We start from the raw sequence: 15,512 nt of genomic DNA on the forward strand, positions 1-15,512 counted from the left end.
AGCACATCAAAAATCACAGGCGAGTTGGCTTCACCCCAGGGATGCGTGGCTGGTTCAACATCCGCAAATCTATAAACATAATCTATCACATAAACAGAGCCAAAGTCAAAACCACATGATTATCTCAGTAGATGCAGAGAAGCCCTTTGACAGAATTCACCAGGCTTTACGCTAAAAACTCTCAATACACTAGGAATTGATGGAATGTATCTCAAAATAATAAGAGATATTTATGACAATCCCACAGCCAATATCATAGTGAATGGGAAAAACCTGGCTAGGGCCATCAGGCAAGAGAAAGAAATAAGGAAGAGACGGTGTCAAATTGTCCCTGTTTGCAGATGACATGATTGTATATTTAGAAAACCCCCATCATCTCAGCCAAAAATCTCCGTAAGCTGATAAGCAACTTCAGCAAAGTCTCAGGATACAAAATCAATGTGCAAAAATCACATGCATTCCTATACACCAATAATAGAGAAACAGAGAGAGCCAAATCATGAGTGAACTCCCATTCACAATATCTACAAAGAGAATAAAATACCTAGAATACAACTTACAAGGGATGTGAACGACCTCTTCAAGGAGAACTACAAACCACTGCTCAAGGAAATAAGAGAGGACACAAACAGATGGAGAAACATTCCATGCTCATGGTTAGGAAGAATCAATATCATGAAAATGACCATACTGCCCAAAGTAATTTATACATTCAATGCTATCCCATCAAGCTACCAATGACTTTCTTCACAGAATTGGGAAAAAAAAAAAAAAAAACCTTAAACTTCATATGGAACCAAAACAGAGCCCACATAGCCAAGATAATCCTAAGCGGGAAAAAAAAAAAAAAAAAACTGGAGGCATCCTGTTACCTGACTTCAAACTATATTTTAAGGCTACTGTAATCAAAACAGCATGGTACTGGTACCAAAACAGAGATATAGACCAATGGAAGAGAACAGGGCCTCAGAGAGAATGCCACACAACTGCAACTATCTGATCTTTGACAAACCTGACAAAAACAAGGACTGGGGAAAGGATTCCCCATTTAATAAACGGTGTTGGGAAAACTGGCTAGCCATATGCAGAAAGCTGAAACTGGATCCCTTCCTTACACCTTACACAAAAATTAACTCTAGATGGATTAAGGATTTAAACATGAGCCCTAACACCATAAAAACCCTAGAAGAAAACCTAGGCAATGCCATTCGGGGTCCTCTTGCCCAGGACATAGGCATGGGCAAGGACTTCATGACTAAAACACCAAAAGCATTGGCAACAAAAGCCAAAATAGACAAATGGGATCTAATTAAACTTAAGAGCTTCTGCACAGTAAAAGAAACTATCAATAGAGTGAACCAGCAACCAACAGAATGGGAAAAATTTTTTCAATCTACCCATCTGACAAAGGGCTAATATCCAGAATCTATGGAGAACTTAAATTTACAAGGAAAAAACAACCCCATCCAAAAGTGGGCAAAGGATATGAACAGACAAGTTTCAAAAGGAGACATTTATGCAGCCAAGAAACATATGAAAAAAAGGTCATCATCACAGGTCGTTAGAGAAATGCAAATCAAAACCACACTGAGATACCATCTCACGCCAGTTAGAATGGCGATCATTAAAAAATCTGGAGACAACAGATGCTGGAGAGGATGTGGAGAAATAGGAACACTTTTACACTGTTGGTGGGAGTGTAAATTAGTTCAACCATTGTGGGAGACAGTGTGGCAATTCCTCAAGGACCTAGAAATAGAAATACCATTTGACCCGGCAATCCCATTATTGGGTATATACCCAAAGGATTATAAATCATTCTATTATAAAGACACATGCACACGTTCACAATAGCAAAGACTTGGAACCAACCCAAATGCCCATCATTGATAGGCTGGATGAAGAAAACGTGGCACATGTACACCATGGAATACCACACAGCCATAAAAAGGATGAGTTCATCTCCTTTGCAGGGACATGGAGGAAACTGGAAACTATCATTCTTAGCAAACTAACACAATAACAGAAAACCAAACACAGCATGTTCTCATAAGTGGGTGTTGAACAATGAGAACACATGGACACAGGGAGGGGAGCATCACACACTGGGGCCTTGGGGGGTGGGGGGCTGGGGGAGGAATAGCAGGGGTGGGGGGATTGGGTAGGAATAGCATTATGAGAAATACCTAACGTAGATGACGGCGTGATGGATGCAGCAAGACACCAGCATGGCACGTGTATACCTACATAACAAACCTGCACGATCTGCACACGTACCCCAAAACTTAAAGTATAATAAATTTAATTTAAAAAAAAACTCACTATGTCAGGCAGCAAATCAAAAATTACCAGTCACACAAAGAAGCAGGAAAATATGACCAACGATAAATGGAGAACTGACATGTTAGAATTAGCAAAGACATAGAAACAGCTATTAATACTGTATTCCATATGTTCTGAAAGGTAAACAGAGACGTGGAATAAAAAGGTCCATTTAATTTCTAGAGATTAAGACTAGGATTTCTGGGATGTAAAATACACGGGATTGGGTTAATGACCTAGTAGACATTTTTAGAAAGAGTCAACTCTTTAAGAAACTCACTTTAAATATTAACATACAAACAGGCTAAAAGTAAAAGCGTGGGAGGGAAGAAGTTTTCTATTACTGACTTCAGTAGATGTCGGAGCAAAGGATATTGCCCAGGATAGAGCAGATTCTTTCTTTTTTGTTTTTTTGGGACAGAATCTCGCTGTCACCCAGGCTGGAGTGCAGTGGCACGATCTCGCCTCACCGCAACCTCCGCCTCCTGGTTTCAAGCGATTCTTCTGCCTCAGCCTCCCAAGTAGCTGGGACTAACAGGCACACACCACCACACCTGGCTACTTTTTTTGTGTTTTTAGTAAAGACGGGGTTTAACCATATTGGCCAGGCTGGTTTGAACTCCTAACCTCGTGATCTGCCCGCCCTGGCCTCCCAAAGTGCTGGAATTACAGGTGTGAGCCACCGTGCCCAGTGAGAAGATTGTTTCATAATGAGGGTTTAAGGTTGGGGATTAGGATTAGCGATTTAGGATCTAGGAGTTAAGTTTTGGGCTTCCTCTGGAGTCTACATGGTGTCAGAAGCAAAAAATACTTCAGGCTTGGTGGTACTTCAGATTCTGATCTTCAGTCTGCCTGTTAACACACATTTTTAGTCTTCAAATCAGCTGCTCCATAAATTCTTGGCCAGAACTTGAACGCCAGCACAAAATAACCCTAAGCTCAAAACTCAGTACCACAAAACAATTGTGGTGTTTTATTTCCTAAGGTTCAGGTTCAGGTGTCAGGTTTGGGATGAGGAAATTGAGTTCAGGTTAGGTTTCTGGTTCAGCTTGAGCGTCTGTTTTAGAATTAGTGCCGACATCAGGGATTGGGTTGGGATTATTGTTGGGGTTTGGATTCGTGCTCAGATTGAAGGATTTTTTTTTTTTTTTTTTTTTTTGAGGAGTTTCGCTCTTGTTACCCAGGCTGGAGTGCAGTGGCATGATGTTGGCTCACCACAACCTCCGCCTCCCGGATTCAAGCACTTCTTCTGTCTCAATCTCACGAGTAGCTGGGATTACAGGCACGCACCACCATGCCCGGCTAATTTCTGTATTTTTAGTGGAGACGGGGTTTTGCCATCCTGGCCAGGCTGGCCTCGAACTCCTGACCTCAAGTGATCCACCCACCTTGACCTCCCAAAGTGCTGGGATTATAGGCGTGAGACACCGCACCCAGCCAGATTAAAGGTTTTGAATTGGAATCAAGTTCAAATTTAGGATTGAGGTCATAGTCAGGGTATAGGTTAGGGTTAGGATTGGTTCGGTTACAGGCATGGGTTCAGGTTTAGGGATTTTGGTAAGATTCCAGCTCAGGTTTGAGTTTAGGCCTAGAGTGTAGGGGTTCCATTTCACGTTAAGACTCTAGCTCAGTTTTATGGCTTAAGAATTTGGGTTCAAGCCAGGCACGGTGGCTCAAGCCTGTCATCCCAGCACTTTGGGAGGCCGAGGCGGGTGGATCACGAGGTCAAGAGATTGAGACCATCCTGGTCAACATGGTGAAGCCCCCGTCTCTACTAAAAATACAAAAAATTAGCTGGACACGGTGGCGTGTGCCTGTAATCCCAGCTACTCGGGAGGCTGAGGCAGGAGAATTGCCTGAACCCAGGAGACGGAGGTTGCGGTGAGCCGAGATCATTGCACTCCAGCCTGGGTAACAAGAGCGAAACTCCGTCTCAGAAAAAAAAAAAAAAAAAAAAAGAATTTGAGTTCAAGTCTGGGTTAGATTTTGAGTTTGGAATTAAGGTTTATATTTACGGTTAGAGTTTACGGTATAAGGTTTGGGTTAGGGTTAGTGTGGACGTTGACTGTAGGGTTTATGGATTCGGACTTGCATTCTGGTTCACGTTCAGAGTTTGGATTTGTATTTGGGGTTAGGATTTGGGGTTGGGTTAAGGGACATGTTTGAAATGAGTTTTGGTTCTGGGCTAGAGCTGAGGCTGGGATTTCAGGCTGGGGTCTGGTTCAGTTTGAGGTCTGCGTTGAAGCTCGGACTGTGAATCCAGTTCGTGATGGGGCTCTGACGAGAGCTCAGTTTGGGCTAGAGCTCGGGCTTTGACGGGATTGAGGTTAGGGCCGAGGCTTAGGATGGAGCTAGGTGCAGGACAGTTCTCCAGATGTCCTTGGACCATCCCAGTGCTCCTTTTTTCTCATAATTCTCAAGAATAATTGTAACATGTCTGGGAATGCAACACCCTGATATAAGAAGAACCAATTGGAGCAGCCCAGCCTCTGTTCCAGGGCCCCTCACCCATACAACGCTTTAAACAAGTAGTTCCTGCAGTCCCCGGCGTGGGCTGTCAATGGTAATAGGATTGGGATTAGCCGGCTTTGGATTCTAGTTCAGGTTCAGGCTCTGACTCGGGTTTGGAGTTTAGTGGCTTGGGTTCAATGTTCAGTTCTGAATGCAGATTTACAATTTAGGGTTTGGGTTCGGGATTATGATTTAGGTTTGAAGTCAATGCTGGAGTGATTCACGTTTCGGCTTGAGCTCTCAACTAAAATTTAAAATTAAATTTTAAATTGTATGCCTGTGGTCTCACTGTCATTCAGTGTCAGAGTTCCAGAGCAAAATCTGATTGGAGTTTGGTTTCAGAACACAGTTAGTGTGAGGCTTGAGTTCAGGGTTTAAGTTGTGTTTTCAGCTTAAGTTGAGATTGGATTTATAGTTTGGGCTCAGTTAGGGTTAGGATTTGGGTGCCGGTTTACACTGAACCTTGGGCTAGAATTGAGTGGGGGCTACTGTGGATTATGGAGACCGAGAAAGGTTTATTAGGTTTTGCCAAAGCAAGATCTGTCAAATCTGCCCTCACAAAAAGATGCAGCAAGGAGTTTCTATGCGGCTAGGGAATAAGGGAGGGGGTGTCTCAGAGAACTGGTCCCAATGTCCTTCAAAACATCGATTCTGTCTGCCAATTTTTTTGTGTGTGGCCCTGAAGTTATCTCCTCCCGCTTGACGAAGAAGTAATATGTCAGCAGTTTATAATTATATGGTGGAAACTTGGGAAGAGCATTGGCCTTGATATGGACTGGTGTTCTGCTTCAGGCTTGGGCTCTGACTTGGGCTTCGTTTTAGGGTTCAAATGTTCAGATGATTCAGGTTCTCACTTATATTCAGTGTTTGACTTTTAGTTGGTCTGTCACTTATGTTCGGTTTCAACGCACAGGGGACTTAGTGTTCTTGTTCAGCTTTAGTGTTTCCGATGCCAGAGCCAAGATCACAGTGGTAGAAGGCAGACTTAGCCCAGAGGAGGGCAGGGTCCAGAGCACAGGGGGCAGGGGTCCTGAGCTGAAAGGACGGTGCTGCCCTGGAGTTACAGGAAAGAGCTTGGACGCAAATGGCCCAGAGTGAGGAGTTTCATTCTTAGATGGAGGGGCAGAAGCTGGGAGCAAAAGAAGGAGCCGTGCCCCCAGAGGGCAGAGCCACAGGCCCAGATGTCATTTTTATGGTTAAGGGCTGGATTTTGGGTTAGTTTGGGATTCGTGTTTGTGGTTAAGATTAGAGGTACAGTAGCCGGGCGCTTGTTCTAGTATAAACATTGAATTTATTGTTGTGGATCCAAATTACAGGTTGTGATTTAATAATAAATATATATTTGGTCTCTGTCTCTATTTCCTGGTGCAGAGCTCTCGAAACCCTTGCAATTTCTTGAGTGATAGGGGTGCTAAGAGCATATTTTGTTCTCATATTCGATCTCTGACGCTGGTTTCTGACACAGAGTTCCTAAGTCCCTTAAAAATCTCCCGGGTAGGCCAGGCGTGGTGGCTCACGCCTGTAATCCTAGCACTTTGGGAGGCCAAGGTGGGTGGATCACCTGAGGTCAGGAGTTCAAGACCAGCCTGGCCATAATGGTGAAACCCCATCTTAAAAAGTAAAATAAAATAAATAAATAAATAAATGAATAAATAAATCAATCAATCTCTTGGGTAATAGGAAGTCTTCTGTTCTGCTAAGGACCCTTGGTGGGCTCCTGGATGGCTTCAGGATGGGGCACAGTCACCAGAAATACCAAGCCGTGATTAGAAGGTCGTAACTTCCAGCTTCATACCCTATCCTCTGAGAGGAAAAGGGGCTGAAGATTGCTTTAATAATCCATCTTGCCTATGTGATAAAGCCTCCATATAAATCCCTGAAAGAGCTGGGAGGATCGCTTGAGGCCAGGAGTTCATGGCCAGGCTGAACAACACAGTAAGACTCCATCTCTACAGAAAATAAGACGGTTGGGTATAGTGGTGTGTACACGTAGTCCCAGCTACTTAGGAAACTAAGGTGACAGAGCAAGACTTTGTCCCTTAAAAAATCCTAAGAGACCCTTCCAAACCTTGTTTTGTGTAACCCTTATCTGGCTGTTCTTGTGTTTTCTTGACCTTCATAATAAACTGGGGATTTAGTCCTTTCAGGTTGCTGTAAGAAAACATCACAGACTGGGTAGCTTTTAAACAGCGTAAATTTGTTGCATATAATTCTGGAGCCTGGAAAAATCCAAGATCAAGTCCCTGGAAGATTTCGTGTCTCATAAGGGCTCATCCCTTATAATGGCACTTGTCCCGTTCATGTGGGCAGAGCCTTGACGATGAATCATCTGTTAAAACCGTCCTTTTAGGTGTTAGATTTCAACATATGTGGTAGGGTTAGGAAGAGTTGGGGACAGAGTTTGAGTCAGTCAGGATCCATTTAGGGATTGCGGTAAGGGCTTGGACTCAGTCCCCAGGCTGGGTCTTGGCATGGGCTGGAGCTGGGGCTGGGACATGGCCTGTTCTTTGAGTGGACTGGGGCTATATATGAAAAATTGACTATTACCCCTGGGGGAAAGTGACTTAGGTTAGCACTTTCTGCTCATCACCTGCAGTGAGTTTTTCCGTAAATTTGTCATACGCTGAGATTCTTGGTCCCATTCTCTATTTTATCCTTGGATTCTACTATACCCTAAATAGTTTGATGTAATTTGTATAGCTTGTGATTTATTCCTTGGGCTGTAAAATGCTATCCCTTTCATAGAATGCATAGTGTCAGGTGTCTGCCATTAAAGTACCATACAGAATACTTCAAACTCCCACCCTATGTAACCACCGATTCGTTTATCTCTGTAACAATTTTGCCTTTTCCAAAATATCATATAAAATGGGGTGAAATGGTGGGTAGCCACTTCGGACGGGCGGTAAACGTGCAAGATTTACCCATGTGTTTGCATGTGTAGATAGTTTATTCCTTTCTATTTATGAATATTACTCGATTGCATACATGCACCCCAATACAACTGCTGTACATAATTGCACGCTGGTATATGTTTGAGCATAACTTTTCAAAGCAATTGTCTAAATACAGGCCATTTAGGGGTGCAATTGTTAGATCGTAAGGTGAGAGTTGTTCAGCTTTGGAAACAGAACTGCAAAAGTGTGTTCCAAAGTGGCTGTACCATTCTGCATCTTACCAGCAATGAATGACACTTCCTCTTGTTCTCCAGCCTCCAACGACTTTTTTTAAGAGTTCTTTTTGTGTTATTATTTTTAGACACAAGGTGTCGTTATATTGCTCAGGCCAGTCTCAGACTCCTGGCTTCAGCGTCCTGAGTAACTGGGATTACAGGCATGAGCCACCCAACCCAACTTCTTTTTGTATTTTGAACGCAATTGTGTTCACTAGATATGTATTTTGAAAATACTTTCTCCCAGTCTGTGTCTTCTCTCTGTTCGCTGAAAAGTCTCTTTCACAGAGTTGAAAATTTAGTTTTATAAAGTCTAGGTTATTAGTATTTTTTCTTTTGTGATGTGGCTTTTGGTATTATGTTTTTTTTTTTTACTTTTTTATTTTTTAAGGCTAGTCAGGTGAAGCAGTGGGAGTGGAGAAGGAAGAAATGCCACATATAGGTGAAGGGGAGGAAGGCAGCAAATCACACTGCCACGTATGCACCTATGCAACAATCTTGCATGTTCTTCACATGTACCCCAAAACCTAAAATGCAATAAAAAAGATGAAAATAATTAAAAAAAAAAAAAAAAGGAAATCTGTAACTGGTTGTGATCAATTAGTTATAAACACCACTACACTCAGACCAGCCGGGTATTATGTGTTAAACCTCACCACCAAATCCAAGGTCATGCAGGCTTTCTTCTAGAATGTTTATAGTTTTGCATTTCAAATTTCAGCCTATGGACCCTTGTGAGTGAATTTTTGTGTAAATTTTAGTTTGTATGTATATTATTTTCATTCTATATAGGTTTCTAAATAATTGTTCCATCACTATGATTTTTTTATTGCATTTTAGGTTTCGGGGTACATGTGAAAAACATGCAAGATTGTTGCATAGGTACACACGTGGCAGTGTGATTTGCTGCCTTCCTCCCCTTCACCTATATCTGGCATTTCTCCCCATGCTATCCCTCCCCAACTCCCCACCCACCGCTGTCCCTCCCCTATTTCCCCCCAACAGACCCCAGTGTGTGATGCTCCCCTCCCTGTGTCCATGTGTTCTCGTTGTTCAACACCCACCTATGAGTGAGAACATGTGGTGTTTTATTTTGTGTTCTTGTGTCAGTTTGGTGAAAATGATGGTTTCCAGCTTCATCCATGTCCCTACAAAGGACGCGAACTCATCGTTTTTGATGGCTGCATAGTATTCCATGGTGTGTATGTGCCACATTTTCCCCATCCAGTCTATCATGGATGGGCATTTGGGTTGATTCCACGTCTTTGCTATTGTAAACTGTGCTGCAATGAACATTCGTGTGCATGTGTCCTTACAGTAGAATGATTTATAATCCTTTGGATATATACCCAGTAATGGGATTTCTAATATAGCTTCTGGTGGAGATAAGAGTCTGGAATTGAGAAAGAAGAGATTGGAGTTATTTTATTTTTATTTTTTATTTTTTTAGGAATTGGGGTACATGTGAAGAACACGCAAGACTTTTGCATAGGTGCACACGTGGCAGTGTGATTTGCTGCCTTCCTCCCCTTCACCTATATGTGGCATTTCTCCCCATGCTCTCTCTCCCCAACTCCCCACCCCGCACTGTCCCTCCCCTATTTCCCCCCAACAGACCCCAGTGTGTATTGCTCCCCTCCCTGTGTCCATGTGTTCCCATTGTTCAACACCCGTCTATGAGTGAGAACATGAGGTCCATCACTATTTTTGAAAAATACACCAGATAGTGAATTTCCAAAATGATGTCACTGTGTGAACCAATCAATACTGAATGTAAGTGATTCCTCAGGAGAGCCACGAGGGGGCGCACGTCCCCGGATAAACCGTGAGCAAGAGCGTCCTGTGCTGAGTCCTGACGGCCACCAGATGGCGCGCGAACCCACCTTTTCTGACCATCTTCCCTCAGAGGGTGGGAGTCGGGAAACAAGAATTTCATTTTCCGGGGCGGGTGGATCGCGAGGTCAAGAGATCGAGACCATCCTGGTCAACATGGTGAAACCCAGTCTCAAAAAAAAAAAAAAAAAAAAAAAACTCATCTCGTTACTCTCCTGATTTAATGTTGCAGACGGAGTTCCGCTGGCCTTAGAGCAAGGTCAGCCCCAGTTACCTGCAGTCCAGTTTGCTTTGAATTACAGGGACACAGCAGGCTCATGGGTGTGTCAGGAATTTTATGCATGTTCTCTTAACCCATGCACCCCGTGCCCAACCTTATCCAATTTTTTAAGACTTGGTGCAGCTAATTCTGTAAAGTCACAGCAGTAGAAAAGTGGGTCATGTGTTTTTTTCTAAAGATAAAAAAATTGACTATTATTTGTTAGCTCATCTGTGAGAAACATCCTCAATTTATAAATCAGGGAAATAGTTAAATGGAATCAAAGTCCATGTTAGGGATGATTCATAAACAAAAATAAAACTTTAGTGCTGAAGGGAAGACAGATTGTTGCAATTTTATAAGAATTTACTGGACAGACTATTACCTTGTATTCCCTAGCCCCGTGCTAGCAGTTGCAAGGCATTTCAGGTCCAAACACTTATCTTTATGTAATCAATAGATACAGTGAACTGACAAAAGTCCTCGTCTGTATCTTGACAGCCTATAGAAATATTTGCAAACATCTCTGTCTATAGGCTGCACAATTAGGTAAGTAAGCTTAGATATTTAAGCAGATAAACTACTAATATTTAAGTATTGAAATGCAATGAGCTAGTGTAATTATGTCAAGGGCTTTATGAGTTAGGCGAGATGAATTCTGCAAACCTGAAAATACAGAGGCCATGACATGCAAGCCCCTGGTCCCAGATATAAGTGGATTAACCAGGGCTCATGAAAGTTGCAATCTGGCTCCATATTCTTTGAAGGACAAGTCCAAGGCATTCGGAATTAAAAAAAAACACGAGTTTATTACTGAGGTAAACTTATTTGATAAAAAGTTACCATTATAACCATTGGTAAGTATATAATTCAGTGGAATTTAGTGCATTTGAAGTGTGGTGCAACCATCTAGCTCGCTCCAGAGCCTCTTCATTACCTCAAAAGAAGACTCAGTTCCCATTAAGAAGGCAGTCCCCATTCCCCCTATGCTTGGCAGTCAGTCACCCACTATCTGTGTCTCTGGATTTGCCAGTTTGGGGTATTACAGAGAAATAGAGTTATACAATTTGCGACCTTTTGTGTCCAGCTTTCAAAGTCCACTCAAGTTGTAACATAGATCAGTACCTCAATTCTTTTTTCTTTGTGATTAAGTATAAATATACATAACGTAATATTCCAATTGCTGGGTCATATCTTAACTCCATGTTTAATTTATGTCAAGTGGCTGCACCATTTGACTTTACTCTTTCCTATTTTTGGATGAATGATATCTCAGTTTATTTTATTTTATTTTGAGACAGAGACTCGCTCTTGTTACCCAGGCTGGAGTGCAGTGGCACAATCTCGGCTCAGCGCAGCCTCCACCTCCTGGGTTCAAGCGATTCTCCTGCCTCAGCCTCCTGAGTAGCTGGGACTACAGGCACGCGCCACCACGCCCAGCTAATTTTTTTTTTTTTTTGTATTTTTAGTGGAGATGGAGTTTCAGCACGTTGGCCAGGCTGGTTTCGAACTCCTGACCTCAGGCGATCCGCCTGCCTTGGCCTCCCTAGATGCTGGGATTACAGGCGTGAGCCACCATGCCCAGATGTCAATTTATGATACATCACATTCTGTTTATCCATTCATCTCTTGATGGAAACTTGGGTTGCCACCAGTTTTTGGCTATAGTGAATAATGGTGCTGTGACTATTTATGTACAAAGTTTTGTTTAGACGGGCGCGGTGGCTCACGCCTGTAATCCCAGCACTTTGGGAGGCCGAGGCGGGTGGATCACGAGGTCAAGAGATCGAGACCATCCCGGTCAACATGGTGAAACCCCGTCTCTACTAAAAATACAAAAAAAAAAAAATTAGCTGGGCACGGTGGCGCGTGCCTGTAATCCCAGCTACTCAGGAGGCTGAGGCAGGAGAATTGCTTGAACCCAGGAGGCGGAGGTTGCGGTGAGCCGAGATCGCGCCATTGCACTCCAGCCTGGGTAACAAGAGCGAAACTCCGTCTCAAAAAAAAAAAAAAAAAAAAAATTTTGTTTACACACCCATTTTTAAGTTTTTGGGAATACAGTACGTCTCCACTTAACATTGTCAATAGGTCCTTGGAAACTGTTACTTAAAGTGAAATGACAGAATAAAAGCAATTTTACCATAGGATAATTGATAGAAACAAGAGTTAAGTTCTTTGCGTATTTCTGGGCAAAGAAACATCACCAAATTGCTAAATAAAGATTGAAACATTTTTAATGTTAAACACTGATATTTACATACATTATACATCCATTCAAGAAGGATTAATAAAAACAAGTAGGCCAGGTGTGGTGGCTCACACATGTAATCCAAGCCTGAGCGACGTGGTGAAACCCCATCTTTAAAAAAAGAAAAGAAAAGAAAAAAAACAAGTAACGTGATTTATTTATGCAGTTTATGGTCACAGGTGACCAGAACTCTGCTGAGTTCTATCCCAGCAGCTCATGGCCACAAATTGTCATCCTATGGTGATTTTGTTTTTAACTTTTTGAGGAAATGGCAAATATGTTGCGAATAGCCTGTACCATTTCATACTCCGCATACAGTATTTAAGGGCTATAATTTCTTTCAGTCCTTGCCAACACTTGTTACTTTACATTTATTCAGGGTTTCTTGAATTTATTTCAGCAATATTTTATAATTTTCCATGTCTAAGTCTTGCACCTTGGTTAAATTTATTCATAAAAAACATAATTGGCCGGGCGCGGTGGCTCAAGCCTGTCATCCCAGCACTTTGGGAGGCCGAGGCGGGTGGATCAGGAGGTCAAGAGATCGAGACCATCCTGGTCAACATGGTGAAACCCCGTCTCTACTAAAAATACAAAAAGTAGCTGGGCACGGTGGCGCACACCTGTAATCCCAGCTACTCAGGAGGCTGAGGCAGGAGAATTGCCTGAACCCAGGAGGCGGAGGTTGCGGTGAGCCGAGATCGCGCCATTGCACTCCAGCCTGGGTAACAAGAGCGAAACTCCGTGTCAAAAAAAAAAAGAGGTTAAGATGGCCAAGAGTTATGGCCATGCCTGTAATCCTAGCACTCTGGGAGGCCAAGGCAGGAGAATCACTTGAGGATAGGAGTTCGAGACCAGCCCGGGCAACACAGTGAGACCCCTTCTCTAAAATACCAGCAATAAAGTTAGCCAGCTGTGGGGGTACATACCTGTAGTCCCAGCTATTCAGGAAGCTGAGGTGGGAGGATTGCTTCAGCCCAGGTGTTTGAGGCTACAGAGAGCTATGATTGCGTCACTGCACTGCAGCCTGTCTTAAAAAAAAAAAAAAAAAAGTATAAACCAGTGAAAGCCTGCTGGGTCCATACAAATGTATAAACCGTTCTTAGCTCACAGGTTTTAAAAACTAGGCTGAATTTGGCCCGTGCTGACCTCTGTTCTACCTCATAGGGTTGTGACAATTTCTGTCTGTATCCATCTTACAGATAAGGAAACTGAGGCTCGGAGATGTTAATGTTTCATCTTGCTGTATGCATTGTTATAATTTATTCCATTTATTTATTTATTTGAGAGAGGATCTCACTCTGTTGCCCAGGTTGGAGTGCAGCAGCCTGATCACGGCTTTTACTGCAGTCTCAGCTCGCCTGGGCTCAGGTGATCCTCCTACCTCAGTCTCCTCCTGGGACTACAGGTGCACACCATGATACCAAGCTAATTTTTGTATTTTTGTTTTTATAGAAACGGGGTTTCACCATGTTGCCCAGAGTGGCCTTGAACTCCTGGGCTCAAACAATCCACAGACTTCAGCCTCCCAAACTGCTGGGAGTATAGGCATGAGCCAGCATGCCTGGCCCATTCCTTTAATTTAAGATGTATTTTTAGTTCTTTGTAGATTGTGGGGAGGAGAGAAGAGACAACGGGGGGTGGAGAGGGATAACATGGGGAGAAATGCCAGATATAGTATGCATCTAAAGTAAAACAATTTTTTTTAAAAAAGATGTATTTTTGGCTTCTTTTCCTTTTTTTTTTTTTTTTTTCAGACAGAGTCTTACTCTGTCACCCAGGCTGGAGTGCAGTAGAGTGATCTTGGCTCACTGCAACCAACCTCTGCCTCCCAGATTCAAGTGATTCTTCTGCCTCAGCCTCCCGGGTAGCTGGGATTACAAGTGTGCACCACCATGCACAGCTAATTTGTGAATTGTTAATAAAGAGAGGGTTTGAAGGCCGGGCGCGGTGGCTCACGCCTGTAACCCCAGCACTTTGGGAGGCCGAGGCGGGTGGATCACGAGGTCGAGAGATCGAGACCATCCTGGTCGACATGGTGAAAGCCCGTCTCTACTAATACAAAAAATTAGCTGGGCACGGTGGCACGTGCCTGTAATCCCAGCTACTCGGGAGGCTGAGGCAGGAGAATTGCCTGAACCCAGGAGGCGGAGGTTGCGGTGAGCCGAGATCGCGCCATTGCACTCCAGCCTGGGTAAGAACAGTGAAACTCCGTCTCAAAAAAAAAAAAAAAAAAAAAAAAGAGAGGGTTTCACCATGTTGGCCAGGCTGGTCTTGAACTCCTGACCTCAAGGGATCCACCTCCCTTGGCCTTCCAAAGTGCTGGGATTACAGGTGTGAGTCACCATACCCAGCCTAAGTCTGATGTTTGTATAATTTTTGTTTGTCCTCTGAGATTTTCTGTCTATTCGTTGGGGGCATACTTTCCTTTATATCTTTCAGCATAATTAGAGTGTCTGCTTTAAACCCTTTGCTATTTCCGGCCGAGTGCGGTGGCTCAAGCCTGTAATCCCAGCACTTTGGGAGGCCGAGGGGGGTGGATCATGAGGTCAAGAGATCGAGACCATCCTGGTCAACACGGTGAAACCCCGTCTCTACTAAAAATACAAAAAAAGTAGCTGGGCACGGTGGCGCGTGCCTGTAATCCCAGGTACTCGGGAGGCTGAGGCAGGAGAACTGCCTGAACCCAGGAGGCGGAGGCTGCGGTGAGCCGAGATTGTGCCATTGCACTCCAGCCTGGGTAACAAGAGCGAGACTCCGTCTCAAAAAAAAAAAACAACTCTTCATGTGTCCTGATGTTCTCAGACTCCAGAGAGCTACAGTCTTACCCAAACCTTACCCAACGTGTGCATATATGTGCTGTCATACACGCATGTGTGCAGTTACACTCACACATACACACTACTGAAATATGACCTTATTTGGGACCCCAAAGAACACACAACTAATAAATACATGAAAAGATGCTTATCTTGACCAAGACTCAAGGAAGTACAGATTAGAACCACATCGAAATATCTTGCGTATTAGATTGGCAAAGATTAAAAGCACTGATAGTGTTTACTGTGGGTGAGGGTTTACAGGCATTCCTACATTGTTGCTGAGAGTAAACGTCTGTGCAAAACTATTTTTGGAGGGCCACTTCTCAGCTTCTATCAATATTTTAA

This window comes from Aotus nancymaae, unplaced genomic scaffold (assembly GCF_030222135.1).
Source record: "Aotus nancymaae isolate 86718 unplaced genomic scaffold, 86718_ANA_hifiasm-v0.15.2.pri h1tg000138l, whole genome shotgun sequence".
NCBI classification, from domain to species: Eukaryota; Metazoa; Chordata; class Mammalia; order Primates; family Aotidae; genus Aotus; species Aotus nancymaae.